General features: G+C 34.9%; 1 long non-coding RNA gene across 1 annotated transcript; it reads right to left on the bottom strand.

The window, feature by feature from the left end:
* Positions 1 to 11,837: 11,837 nt before the first annotated feature.
* On the bottom strand, positions 11,838 to 20,424 carry LOC115986504. The gene is made up of 7 exons (XR_004090756.1): positions 19,916 to 20,424; positions 19,644 to 19,769; positions 19,437 to 19,569; positions 19,221 to 19,341; positions 19,083 to 19,122; positions 18,787 to 18,922; positions 11,838 to 12,325 (listed from the first exon to the last, which is right to left on the bottom strand). It is a non-coding gene; the product is annotated as an uncharacterized LOC115986504 (long non-coding RNA).
* Between the last annotated feature and the right edge of the window lie 599 nt (positions 20,425 to 21,023).

Genomic DNA, 21,023 nt, shown 5'->3' with positions numbered 1-21,023 from the left:
CCGAACACCATTCAAATCTCTTGTTTTTATTTCCCTTATCTTTGCAAGGTTATAAATATGATTCTCTCCCTCCTTCGCCCCCAACTTGTTATATAAGTTATCACCATCTCTTACTCTGCCTTTCTAAACAACTGTTTTTGCTCTATATTAAGATTTAAGTACTTGACAAATTCTAGGTTGACATTAGTGAAGAAATAGGTTTTGCGTCAATTGTATGAGAAAAGCGCTACCTACACCTTCAACCAGTGAATACACACACTTGACAAAGAATTATTTATTTTTAATCTTCCAAGCATGCCTTACAAACACTTTTTCTCCTTCTATCTATAACTCTATGTCTATGTTTGCAAAAGCAAGAAGTTTTTCTTCTCTCTTTATTTTGTTTGGGAAGGGGATGTTGAAGAAATCAGACCTTTTTATAAGATTAATGGTTCTCAACTGTAAATAATAAATTCTTTGAAAATAATAGATAAATGACATCCACTTTCACCATCATCTAAGACATTGCATCTCGTTGTATGTTTTTCGTTTCTCTAATGCATCATATTTATTTTTGTCCAAGTCAAATAACATGCAAATGCAAAATGGTAAACCTGGCACAGAACAAATTAATAGAACAAAGAAAAAAGTAGAATCACATTCATTCTGCAATGAGGATGTGTGAAGTGATATAATTTTGAGAGATTGTGTTAGCAAGGTATTTTCTTTTATTTAAGAATTTAAATTATACAGGTGGAGGTGGCAAGTCTAGTAGGAGCCAAAATCCAACACAATCATCTGAATCTAAGTCTTCTTGGATGGCAAGGAAATGTAAGCCTCCACAGGCTTTTTTAGCTGCTTCCCAAGCTTCAGCTTCATTTGTTGTTACAGGAGTTTTCTTGTAGGTAGCATAGATATAGCGAGCAGAAATTCCAACAGATAAAATCAAGGAAGCACGACTGAGTTCAGCCTCAATTGAACAGACTTCCAGTCCATTCATCCAAGCTGCAAGAGTACATCACAAGGTTTTTATAATGATACTTGCTAGCCATAGAAGCAGCATAAAAGATTAAAAGTGCATAAGGCATACTTGGAATGAGATAGCAAATTGAAAAAGTATTGCTCCACAACCCATATAGAGTTGGATATGGACATTAAATCAAAATTAAAGAAGTGGATGAGTAAGTAGTGAAGTGAGGAATCCTATTTCTTGCTTGTTTGATATAAATTGGCTAAGAGTAACTATGGTTAGTACTCCAAATGCACCTTATCAACACGAATCCTCCTATAGCAGTTAAGAATTAGAAAATGCATAATGCTTCTTGCCACTCTCATAAACTATCCATCTGGCTTTGGAACCGATCTTAAAAATGAAAAGTATATTTCAATTAACTTGTAATTAGGGACCTAACTTAATCAGATTACACTTCAAACCCAGAATGAAATACTTTTGACTTTTTGGTTGTTGCAATGATTAATCTAGCAGGTCTCATTGAGCACTACTAATTTGAGGCTGTGCATAATTGCTACCTACCATGGCAAGATATGCCAAACCTTAACAGTCAAGTATTAGGAACTTTGATACCATGCATTTCCTATGACTTGGACTTTGTATATAAAATTTACATGCAGGAGTCAAATTTCTTAAGACCATCCCGAATGCAGATTATAGCTGCCATGCTAAACATTGTGTGCTGTTTTCAGAGATAGTTTCAAAAAGATGGGAAAAACATATTGGTAATGCGTAAAACAAACCAAATAAAATGATCATGATATAAAATCACTAAGAATTAGATGAGAGGTGAAGATGCAAAAAGGAATGTATACTGCTAAAGGTCTAGCACGTGAAGTGGCGACAGCCAGTCCTGGAATTAATGTCTTATCATCAATTTCAATTCCCTGTAAATCCAAATCTAGACCTGCACCAAACACCAATCTTGTCTCCAAGGATGAGACCTCCTCACGAACAGCTGAAAATGGGAAAGTAAGATCAGTAGAGGCTAGTGAAAAACCTTGAAAAAGAAAATCATTACATCCGCTTTTGAATTGAATGAGACTTCTTTGTGCAACACTTTAGTGAAATGGCATCATATTAAAATTGAGTCTTCAAAAGTATCTAATATCTGATAGCTACTAATGTATAATAGCATAAAAAATTTATTATGCAGTTTAAAATGCAACATAAATATGAATGTTTCATAAATAGTCTGTGTTGAGTGCACAAGTGTAGTATCTGTCTATCATTATCATTGAAAGTAAAAGCTGCTGCGCTGTACCTACAATTGGCAATTGGACAAAAGCCCATTTTTCACAATTGGGAAAGGGTTGTCTAATGCTAGAAGCGGTTTAGATCCCTTTTGAAAACCAGGATGACGCATATACAGCCTCATAGCGTTCTTCCAGCCATAGAAGTAGTGAAAGGCACTGAAAAAATAATAATTCAACCAAAAATAAGCAAGGATATAAATATGGAGTAGTTCTAACTACAAACTCAAAAGTCAGAATTTTTTTTATTTGGGTAATTAACAGAACTATAGAAAAACATAAGGGTATAGACTATGCAAAACAAACTCTCAGTATAACTCAAAAGTTGAGAAAGAGATTACAACTCAGACTTAACCTTACCACTTTGAGTTGGAAAGAATGAAACTTGCAACTGACCCGCCAAGCACATCGGATCGTGCCTCATCGGGTGGTGGTCGAATGTCGAGTTCGTTAGGTGTGTAATAAAGGGAGAAGATTTCGCCAAATCTGGTAGAGATTTCGTTGGATTTGGTCGAAATTTGGCTGAATCTGTCAGGATCTCATTAGATCTGGCCAAAATGTGGTCAGATTTGTCGAGATCTTTTTATCTGCAGAGAGAGAGAAAGAAAAATCTTACCAAAATGAGGCAAAGACAATGATATTTGACCGAAATATTGATGTGGACGGCAGAGGAACCTTTAAATGGCAAGAAAACTCGCTGGAAAAAGGGTGGAAGAGAAGGTTTTTGGTCCGAGTCGGGTTCGTTGGGTTTCAGAATTGCTGCCGACTAACATGCTCATCGAATCGATCAAATTTTGGATCAGATGACGACGGGTTAGTCGATTTCTTCAGGTTCAATCGATCTTGGAAAGGCCTACACGGAGAGATGAGAGGCTGTTTGGTTCATCAATTCTCGTCACACCATTCTCAGTTTCCATAACTCAATTCTAAGACCTATCTCAATTCTCAAAAAAAAGTTTATTTGGCAAGCTATAACTCAGTTTCCAATTTTTTGTTTCCTTCACTTAATTCTCTGATTTTTGAGTTATGAATTCTGGAAACTAAAGACACTTTTTGGCTGTTTTCAGTTTTCATAACTCATAACTCAATGACATTTTTGTAATTAGGATAAATTCCACAAACCACCCTGAGGTTTGTGATAATATCCAACTAAGTCCAGAACATTTTAAAACCTACCAATTTCATCCTAAAAATACAATTTTGTCCCTGAAGACATTTTAATCCCTAACCCCGTTAACTCACTTCTCATCCCTTTCTCTAACTCAGTAACTACTCTCTCTCTCTCTCTCTCTCAGTAAACAAACAACAAAAATGCTTGAATGAAACCAACAATCAAAACTTTCTTTGAATGAGGAGGAAAACACAACAAATTTAAACCCAAACCACAGAACATGCAATCAAGAAACAAGAACTGTGACAAAAAATCAGCCTCTCAACTCAAAATCCTAATCTAAAACCAAAACCAATCAATCAAAACATTCTCTTAAGAAAACCCCAAATTCATAGGCCTCAGCAAGAAAATTTTTTTGCTCCTCCTTGTGGCTTTGTGACCGTCCACCACCAACCACCCCCACAGAAAACCCACCACCGCCAATCGAAACCTAACCATCCCTAACCCACACCACGGCACCGCCACAAACACCACGAGAGAGAAAACCCAAACCCTTCAATGTTGATCCACACCAAAACCCACGAATCACCACTTACCCACACCACGGTGCCGCCGCAAAGACCACGAGAGAGAGAGAAGGGTAAGACTCCAACACCGATCCACACCAAAATCCACACGTCGTCTAGGGCCCTCTGGCTTATAGATCGAAGAGTGGGTTTAGGGTTTTGAGGGAATGAGAATCAGATAGGGAAGAGAGTGATTTTCAGTGAGTGGGTTTGGGGTATGGGGTTTTGTGGTGGTGTTGGCTGAGGTTCATCATGGAGGCTCTACTCCGTTTAGATCGGTGAGATTGAAGAGGGAAGAGAGTGATTTTCAGTGAGGAGAGTTGATGGTTGAGGAGGCTTAGACTTAGGCTGATCAAAGAAAGAGTCATGGAGGCTCGGCCATGGTTGGTTTTTGGCTTCTGGAGAAAGCTCCAGATCGGAAAGACAGAGAAGGGAGAGCTCGGCATGGGTGAGATGAAGAAAAGAAAAAAAAAATTGTTTAACAAAACAGTGCACAGACGGTGTTAGTGACCTTTAGGGACAAAATAGTCTTTTTGGATTAAATTGGTCAATTTTGGAATGTCTTGGACTTAGTTGGTATTAACCCAAACCTCAGGGGTAGTTTGTGGAATTTACCCTTGTAATTAAACACACATGAGGGACCCACTCAATCGCACCTTTTGACCAACTGACTTTTTTTTTTTTTTCTTCTTCTTCTTTCTCACTGGTTCGGTCTTCACTAGGGTTTTTTTTTTTTTTTTTCTTCTTCTTTCACTGGTTCGGTCTTCACTGGGGTTTTTTTTTTTTTTTTTTTTCACTGGGTTCAGTCTTCATTGGTTGGTTCGGTCTTCTTCACTGGGTTTTTTTTTTTTTTTTTTTTTTTTTTTCTTCTTCACTGGGTTCGGTCTTCTTCACTGGGTTTTTTTTTTTTTTTTTTTTCACTGGGTTCGGGTTTCTGGGTTTTGGAAAAAAAAAAAGAAAAAAAAAGCTGCATCGTGACAGGCATGGACCCCCCAAATAGTGTGAAAAATAGTGAGTGATGGAAACTGAGTGATGGTACCAAACAACCTTGGTATTTAGAGTGATGAGTGATGAGTGATAAGTGATGGAAATTGAGTGATCAAAAAAAGTGAACCAAACAGGCTCTGAGTTTCTTCATTGATTCCCAAAAAGTCCATAAAGAGCATTGTTAATTATACTTTTTAAAATTATATATATATATATATATATATTTTTTTTTTCTAGTCTTTCAATATGCGGCGAAAGAAAGTTTTGTAATTGGACAAATCCTGCTTCCTTTAGCCTTAATATAATAGTGAAGTGGACAAAATGACCAATATGTTTACAAGGCATAGCCCGGACAAACAACAAAGACAAAGTCTTACTCTTAAAATTTGGGGTTGGCAATGGATCCATGACAAATTAGATTGGAGCGGTCACATAAATTCTTTTTCTTTATTCTATCCTATGTGAAGTTATCGATTCACTCTTTTTTATCGGTTCATTACTCGTCCTCTTAACATGACCAAATCATTTCAAATAACTCTCCATCATCACCCATTTCATGGATATATTGTTTTTTAACTGCCCAACATTCGGTACCATAGAGAATAGCTAGTTGTATAGCAATGTTATAAAATTTTCTCTTTAACTTAATAGGTATTCTACTGTCACACAATAAGCCCAATACACTTCTCCACTTCATCCACCCTACTCTTATTTTATGATTCACATCCTATTCAATCTCTCAATCTTTATGAATTGTTGATCCAAGATATCCAAATCTCTCTCTCTTTAGTACCTCTTAGCCATCAAGTTTTATAACCCATTTGTCTTTGTTTCTACTTCTACTAAACTCTATTTTAGTCCTACTTAAACAAAAACCTTTTCGATGCTTGCCAAATTTCTAACTTGCATTAACTTCACTTCTAGTTTCATCCACTAAAACTATATCATTTGTAAAAAGCATACACCAAGGGACTTCCGCTTGAATCAATTTAGGGATTTCATTCTTTACTAGTGCAAAGAGATGTAGGATTAATGCTGATTCTCAATGCAAATTTATAGTGATAGGAAACTCACTTGTAATTCCTCTGCTTGTTTTCACACTTGTTACAGCCTTGTCATAAATATCCTTAATCAACTCAATATACTTTAGTGGAACTTCTTTCATCTCCAAAACCCACCACATAACCTCTCTAGGGACCTTATCATATGCTTTTTCAAGATTAATGAAAACCATATGAAGATATTTACACATGCCTCTCTATATTTTTCCGTTAGACGTCTAAGTAAATAGCTCCCATGGTAGATTGTCCCGGTATAGAACCAAATTGATTATACCATTGTTTCATGTCTTAACCTATGTTCATTCACTCTTTCCCAAAGTTTCATAGTGTGACTAATAAGTTTAATTTCACGGTAGTTTGTATAGTTTTGGATATCCCCCTTGTTCTTGTAATTAGGTATTTTGTTGACACTTAAAATCATATTGAAAAGGTCTATTAACTAGCATACACCCACATCACCGTAGCACTTCCAAACCTCAATGGAAATTCCAGTCCCATGGCTATTCCCATATTCATCCTCTTTAATATTTTTTATGTCAGTCATCCTAATTCTTTGGACAAATCTATGGTTTCTATCCTCCATTGGGCTAATGGGCTACCTAAATCGCTTTAATCTTTTATGTTGTTTTAGTAACAAATTTTATCAAAACAACTTTTCCAATTCTCTTTAATTTCCTCTTATTTTCCTAACACTTCCTTTGCAATTTTTGGCAGCATTAATAATCTATGATGATTTTTGTAAACAAGCAGTGGCATTATGGCATATCGATTGACGTCATTATTCTCACGCTGACCACTAAGCCATGAGGCTTTCATCACCTCTTTGATCTTCATCTTTAATGCACATAACACCATTCAAATCTCTTGTTTTTATTTCTCTTATATTGGTAAGTTTATAAATTTGATTCTCTCCCTCCTTCACTCCCAACTTGTTGTGTAAGTTATTATAACTAAATCATTATCACCATCTCCTACTCTGCCTTTCTAAACAACTGTTTCTGCTCTATATTAACTTATTAAGATTTAAACACCTGACAAATCCTTGGTTGACATTAGTGGAAAAATAAGTTTTGCGTCAATATTATGAGAAAAGTGCTACATATACCTTCAACCAGCGAATACAAACATTTGACAAAGAATTATTTATTTTTAATCTTCCAAGCATGCCCTACAAACACTTTTTCTCCTTCTATCTATAACTCCATGTCTATGTTTGCAGATGCAAGAAAATTTTATTTTCTTTTTATTTTTTTTGGGAAGAGGGATGTTGAAGAAATCATACCTTTTTATAAGATTAATGGTTCTCACCTGCAAATGATAGAGAAATGACATCCACTTTCACTATCATCTAAGACATTGCATTTCATTTCTCCAATGCATCATATTTATTTTTGTCCAAGTCAAATAACATGCAAATGCAAAATGGTAAACCTGGCACAATACAAATTAATAGAACAAAGAAAAAAGTAGAATCACATTCATTTCTGCAGTGAGGATGTGTGAAGTGATATAATTTGAGAGATTGTGTTAGCAAGGTATTTTATTTTATTTAAGAATTTAAATTATACAGGTGGAGGTGGCAAGTCTAGTAGGAGCCAAAATCCAACACAATCATCTGAATCTAACTATTTGAAAATCAATCCACATTTGGACCTTTGAAGTGTCCCAATTTTGATCAACTCTTGGATCGTGCCCATTGACCTCTTGGACTGCATTGGTCTCTTAGGTTAGGCCCAAACTGAAATAAAGTCCTCAGTATTTAATTTTTGTGGGCTTGCTATTAGGGGCTAAGGCCCAATCCATTTGAGCAGACTTTTCTCATTACGAGTCTCCAACCACAACTTTTTACCTCAATTTGTGAAATTCAAAAAATTGAAGTTTGGCTATGTTGCTAAATGGTAAAATGTAAGAGCATTTGTGTTAGTTTGCGGAAAAATTTATTTCTATTTTAACATAAGAGTCTATTTTTTATTTCACATACTCGTTTTTCAAAATACTTTACATCAGATTATCTATTTACACAACATTTCATTAAAATATCAATTTTCTTTTTTAATTGTTTCTCTTTCTTCATTCACTTTTTTTCATTTACCCTTGAGATACATTTAAAAAAAAAAAAAAACAAAAAAAAATTGAATACAAAATGAATAATATCAATGTAAATTTACACGATTATTGGAGCAAACTTGTAAATTTATTTAATTATATACTGATTGATGTGAGTTAATTTTAAGTAAAATTGTGTAAATTTTACAAATTTTTTTTTTTTGACTTTACAATTTTTCTATTATACACCAACTAATGTGAGTACTCTAATAAATAGAACCTAGACTGGATTGCATAATAGAAACTTGACAGGACTGCAAAATTAAAGATATTTCCATTGAATTATATGTTTCATAATTAAACTTCCTGGCATTTAATAAGTATCTCTCCAAAAAATTCCAGTGCAGTGAAACCTAAATTACAAAAACTAGCAAGTTGCCCGTGCGATGCACGGATAATTTTGTAATATTTTATGTAAAATGGTTTTGGATAATGTTGTATATATATTATAAAGAAAAAGTAAACTAAATTAGAGTAAAGAAACATATACATTTTGAGATATTAAAAATTAGTTTAGTAACTTCACTGCATATTTGTAGCCTTCTTAAGGTAAGATTATTATTATTTTTTAAATCATGAAACTGAAAATAAATGCAAAAGAGTAATGGGACCATGAAAATCAACTAATTTGTGTTGTGTTCACATATTTCATACTTTGAAGTAAAAGTTTGCACAACTCTCTGACTGTCTTCCACTCATCGATAGTGAGACATTAAGACATGGTGTGGGCAATTGTGTATGCATATGTCTTATAGATGATTTAAAATTAAACCATGATAGAATATAGCTTTACATTGCGCACCAAATATTCTCTCTACTTATATACCTGAAATAAATACTAACTAAACAAATTTCCTAAACCTAAATCATATTTATGCCCCTAATTTAAAAAGAAAAAAAAAATTACTCGTAGGAGTTTCAGTGTCTTGATGATGGTGGGAGACCAATATAACGGAGGTGGTGACCCCTCAGATACCTTTTTCTCTTTCTTTCAAATATTTTGTTAGTGTCAGGTCTTTTATTTTGGTAACATACAGTGGAATAGTGTGTTTTATTTAATAATCTACAACATTTTTGTGTCTCTCTATCTTTGTCTAAAGCCTTATTTCGTTAGTTATTACTATTAGTCCTTACTTATTTTTTTTATTTATTTATTTTAAATACTAAAACAATGGGTATGCTAAAAGACATGAAGAATAGTGAAAGGTGTGGTGTAAGCTTAGGCTAAATAAAATAAGTTAATGTGAACTTTTTGGGAAAACAAAATTAATGAAAGAGGTAAAAAAAAAAAGGCTAAATGCTAAATTAGAGTGCCACTTAGCAAGACCTCATGCACTCTTGCATAAGGTCTTTACTTTTATATATATATATATATTGATTGATTGATTAATTGATGATTAGCATATGAAGCTTGCACTATAGTTAATTATATGTTATTAAAAATAGAGCAAATATAATTTTTTAAGATTAATATGCAAAAGAATATGAACCTACTAATCATAGGTTACATGCTAATAGTCCTTTGAGCAAAATAAATTGTAGTTACATGCTACATCAATACAATTTTCCATCAACTTAACATTTATCTTCAGCTCCACAAACTGCAGATGACTTCAATAAAACAAAAAAGAAGTATCAACTCACTTTTAGTTAAATAGGGGTGTACTAAATGTCACTAAACAAAAAAGAAAAAAAAAAGTGTTGGACTTAGAAAAGTACTAATTGCATATGCTACTTGTGATTAGCTTTTGATGTTTTAAAGCACTAGGCACCACTATAGGTGATTTATCTGTACAAAAATAAAAGGAGGAATATCGTTGATATAATCATTATGGAAACAATTACTAAACTTTGTACGATAATTGAAAAGAAAAAAAAAATTAAAAATTAACAAAAAAAATATTGAACAAAACTAAAACCAATAAAAGGAAATCAAAAACCTGGATATCGTAGACATGTAACTTACCATATTTGTCTGAGACCCCAACATGAACATCACCATTCACCTCCAGTGTAGTGATATCCCTCTACTTGTGAATTGCAAACACAAACATCAAAACCCATCAAAATTTGCCCACAACTAAAAAAATAGTACCTATACAAAAAAAAAGTTTGACATTAAATCCTTACAATTGAGTCATTGACACGTTAAGAAACAAACAAAATAATAAATCCGAGAGCTTTAAAAAATCCATGCATTCTACTTTTACTACTTCGATTACCACTTAGAACCAACTCAACTTCGTCCTCGGTGAAAAGTTTCAAGCCATTAACCACACACCACAAAAGGTTTCTAAGATCACTCTATTGTACAAATGGCTCAAATGCAATAAAGTGGAACAAAGCTTAATTAACAGTAAAGTAAAATCACAAAAGATAAAGGTATAGGATAATTTCATCCTATTATTCATTTCTATTAGGTGAAAGCAAAATGAAATAGGAGGTATGTTATCAAAAATCAAATTCTTAAAAAAAAAAAAAAAAAAGGGGCAAAGCACTTAAGCATTTTAACAAACACTTTGCGTACAAAATACCCATATAATATTTAAGTAGACAACATAACTATTTAAATAATAAAAAAGGAGAGAAGAAAATAAAAAATAAAGAATACCTTGAGTTTAGTCAAGAAGGAATGAAATGCAGATCTAAGTTTGATTCGAAACACAACGATCAGAGAAATATATGAGCTTCAAAGTAGATTGGCATCGATGGAGGAAGCAAAGGCAGAGTGGGAGAACAAAATTGGAGGTCCACTTTTTTCTTTTTTGTTTTTTTTTTTCAGCTATAACAGGTTTTTATAATATGCAAATAATGGGAGAAACTCTTTGATTCCAGAAAAATAAATAAATTAGTAGTGCAAGAGTCCAATAAGTTGTATAATTGTCAAAAAGAATGCGAAGAAGTGACTGAAGTCCAAGAGACTAAAAATGGTGAAATCTTTTAATCTTCAGAATTTATTGAAACCGTTAACTACATTGAGACTCCAAATTGTACTTTTGAAAGGAACAAAACGTGGGAACAATCAATTGTTAACTCTCATCTAAACGTGGGAAAAATTAATTGTTCTTATTTTATTATTAATAGAATTAGCTTGTGTTGTAATTTGCTCTAATTTTTCATGTTAATGGGCTTTTCTCTTTAATGAAATTTTAAACATTTTGGAGAATGGTAGGAAGAAGTTAGTGATCAAGGCTAAATGTAAAATTAGAGTGCCACTTGGCAGAACTTCATGCTTTCTTGCATGAGGTCTCTACTTTTAATATTGATGATTGGCATTGATGTATATAAAGAGCTTTTAATTTTTCTTATCATTAATTCAAGTACTTAAGACGTACTTAGAAATGGATTCACCAAGATACTACATCATATATCTTACAGTAACAGTGACCATGGAATTGCAAAAGCCAACCCAAAAAAAGAAAGAAAGAAAGGATTGCAAGTTCAATTCTTCATGAAAATGACTAAAATCAGGGTCTGGCAATTATTGTGGGTGACACTCTCATTCAAAAAAAAAAAAAAAAAAAAAACCATCAACAGAGATCATCTTATAATCTTAAATACCTGCTATCGCTAGTGCATGAATTCCAAACAAGCTTTTGAAGTTTCATATCTGTCAAAGTGTTATACTTTTGTTGAGATTGTGCAAGTTTTGATACTTATTTGTTATGAGTGATGCAAAAAATTGTGGGTTTATGTGAAATAATAAAAAATAAAAAAATAAACAAGCACACAAGAAACACAAAGATTTACGTGGTTCGGCCTTAGGCCTACATCCACGAGCAGCATCCAGAAGAAATTTTCACTAAAAAAATAAGGAGATTACAAAATTGACATAACAACACTCTCACAAAACCCAAGTCCCATTTACACCCAAAGAACTCTCCCTCACCACAACTAGCACACCACAAGAATTTTCAAATTCTCTAAACCTGGTTTACAAAAGACCAAAGTTGTGTCTTTTAAAGAACTATACATGGCTGGTTATATATACAGGTGCTCTTCTCAGCCTATTGATAAAAAAAATCACCAAATTTGAGTCAAATTTGGTGAGGTGTTGAACATGTACACACAGAACTACGTCAGCCATTTAACACTTTGCTTCTTTGGTAATCCACATTTCTTGTAAAGCAGGGAATTGTAAAACACTGATAACAAATGAAAATTCCTCTGGGCAAGTAAAAATGAAGTTAGAGCAACTGGTTGCACCATGCCACCATCTGTTCCAACAATTGACGTAAATGTCTGCATGCCTAGACAGTAAAAGTAGTCATGAGATAGATTGAATATTATATCACAATTCATTCTAAAATAAACCATAAGTATAGAGTTATTTAATCAATATCTACCTGTACGTTTTAGTGCCAATCTATTCCACAAAAGCACAAATTCTAATCAAGTTGTTGATGCAGCTACTAATTCACGATGTTAAGAGATGATATTGGTGGCAATTGTAATGTTACTTGAGAAAGAAGAGTCACCAAGCATAGTTAGGAAAAAAGTACATATTATAGTCTACGCTCAGTATTTCTTGATCAATGACAAATGAAATTGTTTGATCTACTCCATATGGTGTATGTTTCCATCTTGAGGGGATCATTGTAAAAGTAAAAACCTATTCAGGCAAGGTTGAGGTGATATGAAACAAGAAAATGGAATGAAATTTACCATTGGCAAAATTTTCTAAGCTCTGTTTAATTAAATAGCGTGTATGCTGATTTAAGGTTTTCACATTACACCTGTAAACTGAAAAGTATTACAGTGCAAGAAGAAAGAAATAAAGGAAAAATAGAGAAGAACGAGAGAGAGAGAGAGAGAGAGAGATTTGATGGAAGATAAGTCTGTTCTCCTTAATAACCGAATCAGATACAAGCACCAATATATATAAAGGTAACCAGATCCGTAAAGAGTGGAATTAACCTAACTAACTCTCAATCAATTGCTCCCAAACTCTGACACGTGTACATCAACAGTAACAGACTACTCCCTTCCTCAACTACACTATGCTACCTGTAGTTTATCTCCTATTTTACCTATACTATAGGTCTTTTACCAGCAGCCTTATCACCAACTGTGTCAACAACTTTACCATTAGTAGCATTTACTGTGTCAGCAACTTTACCATCAGTAGCATGTGCCTAATGTGCCTTCACATCCCTCCTCAAACTGAGGGGAGGGACTCCCATCAGTTTGTGAGCAAGATCCAGAAAACGTGGAGAAGAGAAGGCTTTGGTAAAAATATCAGCTAGCTGATCAAGAGTGGAGATGAAATGAACCTTCAATTCCTTACTTAGAACCTTTTCTCGAATATAATGATAATCAACTTCAATATGCTTGGTCCTAGCATGAAAGATGGGATTGGATGCCAAAGTCAAGGCAGACACATTATCACACCAAGGCATAGGAGGCAAGGACAAGAAAATTCCCAAATCTTTAAGAATCATTCTAAACCAACTCAACTCAGCAGCAGTGGTAGCTAAGGCCTTATACTCAGCTTCAGTAGATGATCTGGCCACAGTAAGCTGCTTGTTAGCAGACCAAGTAACAGGAGAATGACCCAAAAAGACCACCATACCAGTAATAGACTTCCTATCAAGGGGATCACCTGCCCAGTCAGCATCACAGTAAGTTGAAAGGGCCAAGGAACCTGCCTGAAAATTAATACCATGATGCAATGTACCCTTGAGATATCTAAAGAATCCTCTTGGCTGCCACTAGGTGATGTTGGGTAGGGTGGCTCATAAATTGGCACACTTGCTGGACAGAAAAGGCCAAATCAGGCCTGGTGAAGGTCAAGTATTGCAGCCCACCAACCATGCTTCTAAAAACTATAGGATCAGGAAGCAAAGGGCTAGTCTGAGAGCTAACATGAGCTATGGGAGAGTAGGGAGTGAGGCAAGGCTTACAATTAAGCATATTGAACTTGGTCAGTAAATCCAAGGCATACTTGGATTGATGCACAAACAAGCCTGAAGAGGTATACTTAATCTGAAGACCAAGGAAATAAGCAAGAGGACCAAGATCTTTTAAATCAAACACAGCAACAAGTCTAGAGACCAAATGATCAATGAAAGGAACACAATTACCAGTAATAATAATGTCATCCACATAAAGGAGAAGATAAACCACAAATGAACCTTGATGCAGAATAAACAAATTAGAATCTGCAGAATAAACTTGGAAACCAATATGATATAGCTGAGAGGTAAAACTGTCAAACCAGGCCCTAGGTGCCTGTTTGAGACCATAAATGGCCTTATGCAGTTTACAAACAAGCTCAGGATGGTCAGGATCCACATAACCAGGGGGTTGAGACATAAACACCTCCTCTTGAAGCACACCATGCAAAAAAGCATTAGACACATCCAATTGCTTCAATGACCAATTAAACTGAACAGCCAATGCCAAAATAATCCTGACTGTGGTAGGCTTAACAACAGGACTAAAGGTCTCCTCATAGTCCAAACCATACTGCTGCAAAAACCCCTTAGCAACAAGCCTTGCCTTATATCTAGCAATTGAACCATCACTGCCCCTCTTAATTTTATACACCCATTTACAATGAACCACATTCTTACCAGAAGGAAGAGGGACTAAAGACCAAGTTTTTTGCTTCAAAAGAGAATTGTCCTCTGAATCCATAGCCTCAATCCAGTGGGGAAACCTAGAAGCAATAGCAAAGGTAGGTGGTTCTTCTTAAAGATAGTTTCTCACAACTGCATAAGCTTTGGGCTTGAAAATACCAGGTTTGGATCTGGTAAGCATAGGATGAGTGTTTGGAAGTGAAGAGGAAGTAGATGGAGGAAGTGGAGATGAAAACTGATCTGAAATCTCAGCATGAGAGAGGGAAGTAGCTGGACCTGAGGAAGTAATTATAGGACTTGAAGAAGGTAAAGGAACATCAGTGGAAGTGATAGAGACATCAAAGGATTGATATGAGACAGGAAAAGAGGAAAGAGCAGAAGGCAATGCATCAAAAACACCAGAAAAAGAGGAAGGAGAAGAACTGGACAAAAGCTTAGAAATCCAAAGGTCCAAAGAAAGATGAACAGAAGAAGATGAGCAAGAAGAATCAGAATGACCAGTAGGAATAGTAGGGAAGTCAGACTCATTAAAGATAACATGGGGAGTAATATAGACCTTATGACTATGGGGATCAAAACAAATATACCCTTTGGATAAAGGAGGGTATCCTAAGAAGATGCATTGTGTGGACTTAGGCTGAAGTTTGTGATCAGTATAGGGCTTGAGAAGAGGAAAACAAACACAACCAAAAGTTTTCAAAGAAGATAAAGGAGGAATAGAATGAAATAACAGTTTCCAAGGACTCTTAAAAGCCAACACTGAAGAGGGAAGCCTATTAATCAGATAAATGGCAGTACTAAAGGCATAACACCAATAAGAAGAAGGAAGATTTGACTGATAAAGCATGGAAAGACCACTTTCAACAATGTGCTTATGCTTTCTCTCAGCAACACCATTTTGCTGAGGAGTATAAGGGCATGACAACTGATGTTGGATGCCATGATCCAAACAAAATGACTTAAATTGATTACTCATATATTCACCCCGATCATCAATCGTAAGGATTTTGATTTTAGACTCAAACTGATTCTCAACAAAAGCTTTAAAGTGCAAGAAACAGTAAACACTTCAGATTTATGTTTAAGAAGAAACAACCAAGTGAATCTAGTATGGTCATTAACAAAAATGACATAGTATTTATAACCAAGAGTAGAAGTAACAGGAGCAGGGCCCTAAACATCACTGTGAACAAGTTGTAAAGGAGAAGTACTAGACATGACATGCTGTGGAAAGGAAAGTTTGTGCATTTTAGCACTTATACAAGATATACATTGAGAACAAATGTCATCATGTACAGAAATTTTAACACTATTATTGAAGGAAGACAAGGTAGAATGAAGAAGCTTGGAGCAAGGATGACCAAGTCTTTGATGCCACAACATTGCTTCATTGGAAACAGGAGTAGTAACAGAAGACTTGAAAGCAAGAGATGAAGCAATAGCAGAATCAGCAGATAGTTGTGAAGGAAATGGAATAGGATACACACCATCTTTACTCAGGCCTTGATAAAGAACCTTCCCCGTGGCCAAATCCACAATTAAGAACTGATTGGCATCAAAATAACAAAATGCATTGTTTTGTAAACAAAGTTTATGGACAGATAAAAGATTGGAAGCTAAATTTGGGACCCTAAGGATATTATCTAAATGAAAACAATGAGAAGGGGTTTAAAGCTTACCATTACCAACATCAGTCACAGGTAACTCTTGCCCATTGCCAACAGTAACAGTTTCATGACCAGCAGTAGCTTGAGAAGTCAATGAAAGCTAAGAAAGATCAAGTGTAACATGATCAAAACACCCTGTATCAGTAAGCCAACTCGAAGCATTTGGTGAGGCAGAATTGGTAGTTGCTGCCATAGAACTAGTTGCCATAGAGGCTAGCTTGGTTGGAGCATGTCTGCCTTGATAGGCAAAATTCATGCGATGATAGCAATCCAATGCAGTATGACCATTCTTGCCACAAATCTGACAAGTAGGTCTTGAAGACTGAGATTGACCTTGAGACTGAAATGAAGGAAAATTAGAACCATTCTTATGCTGAGATTGTGGTTGAAATCCAGGAAACTGAAGAATACCATTTGCATTGCCAGAGGATTGACCATGATTAAACCCAAAATTAGGACCAAAATTATTAAATCCTCTGCCACAACCCCTCTGATTGCCATTTCTACCTCTACCTCTATTATTATTCTGATTAAAACCATTCTGAAGAATCATAGCCATAGCTGTATCTCTAGTTGTATCCCTAATCTCAGATTTCTTCTTAAGAGCCCTTTCTTCAGCATTCAACAAAGTATTCAATTCTTCAATAGTAACCACATCATTATGAGTCCTAATTGCAGAACAGAATGCACTATATTCATGTGGTAATGCTTCTAAAACTAAGTGTATGAGTTCTTCTTCATCAACAAACACAGCAACAGAACTCAATCTATCCCTAGCTTCTTTAATTCTTTGAAAGAAATTATCCATGCTTTCAGGACCTTTCTTAATACTCAGTAATTCATTCCTTAAACTCAAAACATGAGAATGAGATATAGAAGCAAACCTCTTTTCAAGCACATTCCAGACTCCCTTCGTAGATTTCTAACCCACAGTGATGGCTAGGACTGATGGTGATAAAGTAGAATTGATGAAAGTAAAAAGGTCTTGCTCTCTGCTTTTCCAATTGACAAATTTTGGATTTGACTCTAGTGAAATTTCCAGAACTATCTTTCAAGAAAGGATCTGGAGCTACACATGATTCTTCAAGAAAACCAATCATCGCGTAAGCTTCAAGAATCACAACGATTTGATGCTTCCACACAATATAATTGGTGAAATCTAGCTTCACTGTCATCATGCTCGACATATTTGATAATAGTAGCAATGATGGATTCACCAAAGGAATTGTGGTTGTAGTAGTAGAAGGAGTTGTTGAAGAATTAGAGCTTGGAGCAGAAGCCATTAATGGTGGCTCTGATACCATGAAAAGTATTACAGTGCAAGAAGAATGAAATAAAGCAAAAACAGAGAAGAACGAGAGAGAGAGAGATTTGATGGAAGAAAAATCTGTTCTCCTTGATAACTGAATCAGATACAAGCACCAATATATATAAAGGTAACCAGATCCGTAAAGAGTGGAATTAACCTAACTAACTCTCAATCAATTGCTCTCGTGTACATTAACAGTAACAGACTACTCCCTTCCTCAACTACACTATGCTACCTGTAGTTTACCTCCTATTTTACCTATACTATAGGTCTTTTACCAGCAGCCTTATCACCAACTGTGTCAGCAACTTTTACCATTAGCAGCATGTACTGTGTCAGTAACTTTACAATCAGTAGCATGTGCCTGATGTGCCTTCACATAAAGAAGTTTCCGGTATCACGAGGATGATGTTTCAATCATTAACAATAAGCCAAACGAGTTGAACTTAACACAAACACTTCAAATGAAATCTTCTCAAGAAAAGTTTTAAAAACCATATGAGCAAGATAATCACTTCTACCCAAAGCTTGCATTCCATACAGTTGGTGAGAGCATGGATTCAAATACCAAGATGTAAATCTTAAAATTTTAAGATAGCAACTCAACCCGGAGAGTACAACCATGACATCACTAAAATCTAGAAACCATACTTGTCTGCTCAAATCAACCAATCAAGATTTTGAAAGCTAAAGATTTCATTTAAGGAATTCTACATTCAACAACAGTGAAGATAACTACCAAGGAGAACAAATAAAATCCAGTTCAACTACAAGCCAAATAACTAAAGACATGAAACACATGGAAACACCTAATAACTAAAGACATCAAATGTATGGAGTCTTATCAATGGAATATTGCTTTTAGGGAAAAGACTTGGGAGTAGACCAAAAAGAACATTGTCACCAACCACTATATTTTAGCAGCCAAGATAGTCAATCTTATCATTTCCAAAGTTTGTCACTACATTAATTTAGGTTAATAAAGATTCACAAACAACTTTCAGTCATTTTTATTTTTATAAAATCGTTCATTTTCTTTTCAGGGTGTCTTTATCTTTAAAAAAAATAATACAGAAGAAATTCAGGAAGTTAATATACTCTTGTTTCACCATTCACATACATATTTCTTCTCAAAACACAGAGTGAGAGGTTACCGTTTCCAAAAGCTACCCATTGCTGATAACATGGGGCACAGATGGAGAAGATGGCATATTGGGAATGAAGCGAGAGGTCAGCAATGGATGTTTCACTTGTTGCATCATCCTCAAATAGTGAATTTGTTGGGAACTCCTGCAACAATCAAAGACCATAGTCATGACTCATGAAGGAACTACATGTTAAGGTTATGAGTTGTGGCAGGTTGGGCTGGTGCCCAGCTACATCATTCTTTACTCTTATCTCCAAGGAAAAGCTAGTTTCTGAAAAAATTTCTTCATTATGACATACTTACTTGGAGTTTTAAACCAGACCACCTCACTCCTGGCACTCCACTGCAACCATCAATTTTTTTATACCCAAAGAAGGAAGATGTCAGACTGCAAGGTTATTGGCTGAGATAGAATAAAAAAAATGATGATAAAGAGCATACCCAAAGAAGGAAAGTGGTTCCTTGGAATGGAAACCATTAAATTGTTGTCGAATTGTTCATGGACTAAACCTGATGGCATTATCAGGTGTGAAAGATTCTGACAGTTGCTTAGTCAGGTCACCTGCCGCCAGCATAACAAGAAGAGACAGACAGTTCAGAGAGAGAGAGAGATTACTAGGGGTAGTAAAAGCTCTGTCCATTGATAAAATGTCATACCTAAGTAATGCTAGATAAATTCTGAGCTAAAATGTTCATTATGATAGATTCATAGATCTTGTTCCTTAAAGAGAAATGATGTAGCAAGTTGATTATCAGTAACAGATCCATATTCTCTGATATCCACCTGAGGCTGTACAATAACTTGATAGTCATCTATAATACACATATAGGAATCAGCCTAAACACACTGTAAACAGAATTTACATCATAATGTCCTTAATGACTTGAGAAAATGATTCAGATCAAGAATGTGATATATCTTAGCCTCAAACATCAAAATGCTTGTTGATGACACAAAGATAGATCTTTAGCATGCGGGAGGTAACATTCCTGCAAAGAGAAAAGCCAAAACACATATCAATTGTCTGTACGGTGTGCACTCCATGGTGTGCAACAACAATTTCCCTTATGTCAAAGCATTCATCCTACAAGAAGCCAAAAGTAGACATAATACTTTAATCAATATCCAATCTTACCTTTTTTTCTCCACTCTATTGCACAAAATCACAAGCCCTCCACTGACTGTTGATGCAGCAACTTCATAGATTTAAGAGACAATATTGGTGGCTTTTGTGTAAAAGGTGAGTTACCTGGTTTAGTCAGGACAAACTCTACATTATAATTGTTACAATAATGTTTAGCTTAGGAAATATTTCCTATCAATTTAAGCTTTTGGGACAACTGGTAGTTTATCATAGCATCAAAATTGGTGTTCATAAGTTTGAATCCTATCTCCACTCTACCTCCCATTTAAAATTAAAAAAAATTCCATGTAACTCTACCTTATTTCTTAAAATAGTTCTTGTGACTACTTAATTTCAACATGATGCTTTCTGAGCACTGCTTATGTACATAGGTAAAAAGTAATTGTTTACAATATTTTGACATGAACATAAACTAATGCTTCACAGGGAATGAGATATTAAGCTATATCTGAAACTATGTAGTAATCAGATTGCTACCACTAAATCATCATTTTCATCCATTCCAGCCAATCAAAATTAAATTTTTTTTAAAAAAAAAGGAAAAGAGAGGAAAATAACAATGTTTTTATCAAATGAACCTTTTAGCCTAATCTATGTGGTAAGATATAATAAAGATGAGAATGAGAGACTTATCAATTTACTTTTTCTAGTTGCTCCATATTCATTTTTACCAGCATGGTCGGAAGACACAAACTATTGAAATCTTGTTTGTTTAAGGATTCAAAGCTTTGGCAGACAGACTCCAATAACTGAGAAACTCACCATACCAAAAATGAAGATGAGGAATGAAAAGAGAGAGAGAGTAGTATCTAACATTCACAAGGAACTTAGAAAGGAAATGCATGAATATAAAGAATTAGATGAGTTAAACCCTTCTAAGTCAACTGATACCAGATCTATAAAGTTTTAGTATATACTATTGTTGTTGTGAAGCATCGGCCAAAGTTAAAAACTCTTTTTTCCTTCCCTCCCCAAACAATAACATAGTGAGATATAAAACTAAATATAAGATTATAGTATATCATAAACAACAACATAATTAATGATTGTCTAATTCATGGTCACAGGGTGAAATGACTTGTAGAGTAGAAAACATCAA

Source organism: Quercus lobata, chromosome 4 (genome assembly GCF_001633185.2).
Source record: "Quercus lobata isolate SW786 chromosome 4, ValleyOak3.0 Primary Assembly, whole genome shotgun sequence".
NCBI lineage: Eukaryota > Viridiplantae > Streptophyta > Magnoliopsida > Fagales > Fagaceae > Quercus > Quercus lobata.
The sequence above is the reverse complement of the archived record's forward strand: the minus strand, read 5'-3'. Positions and strand labels throughout refer to the sequence as shown.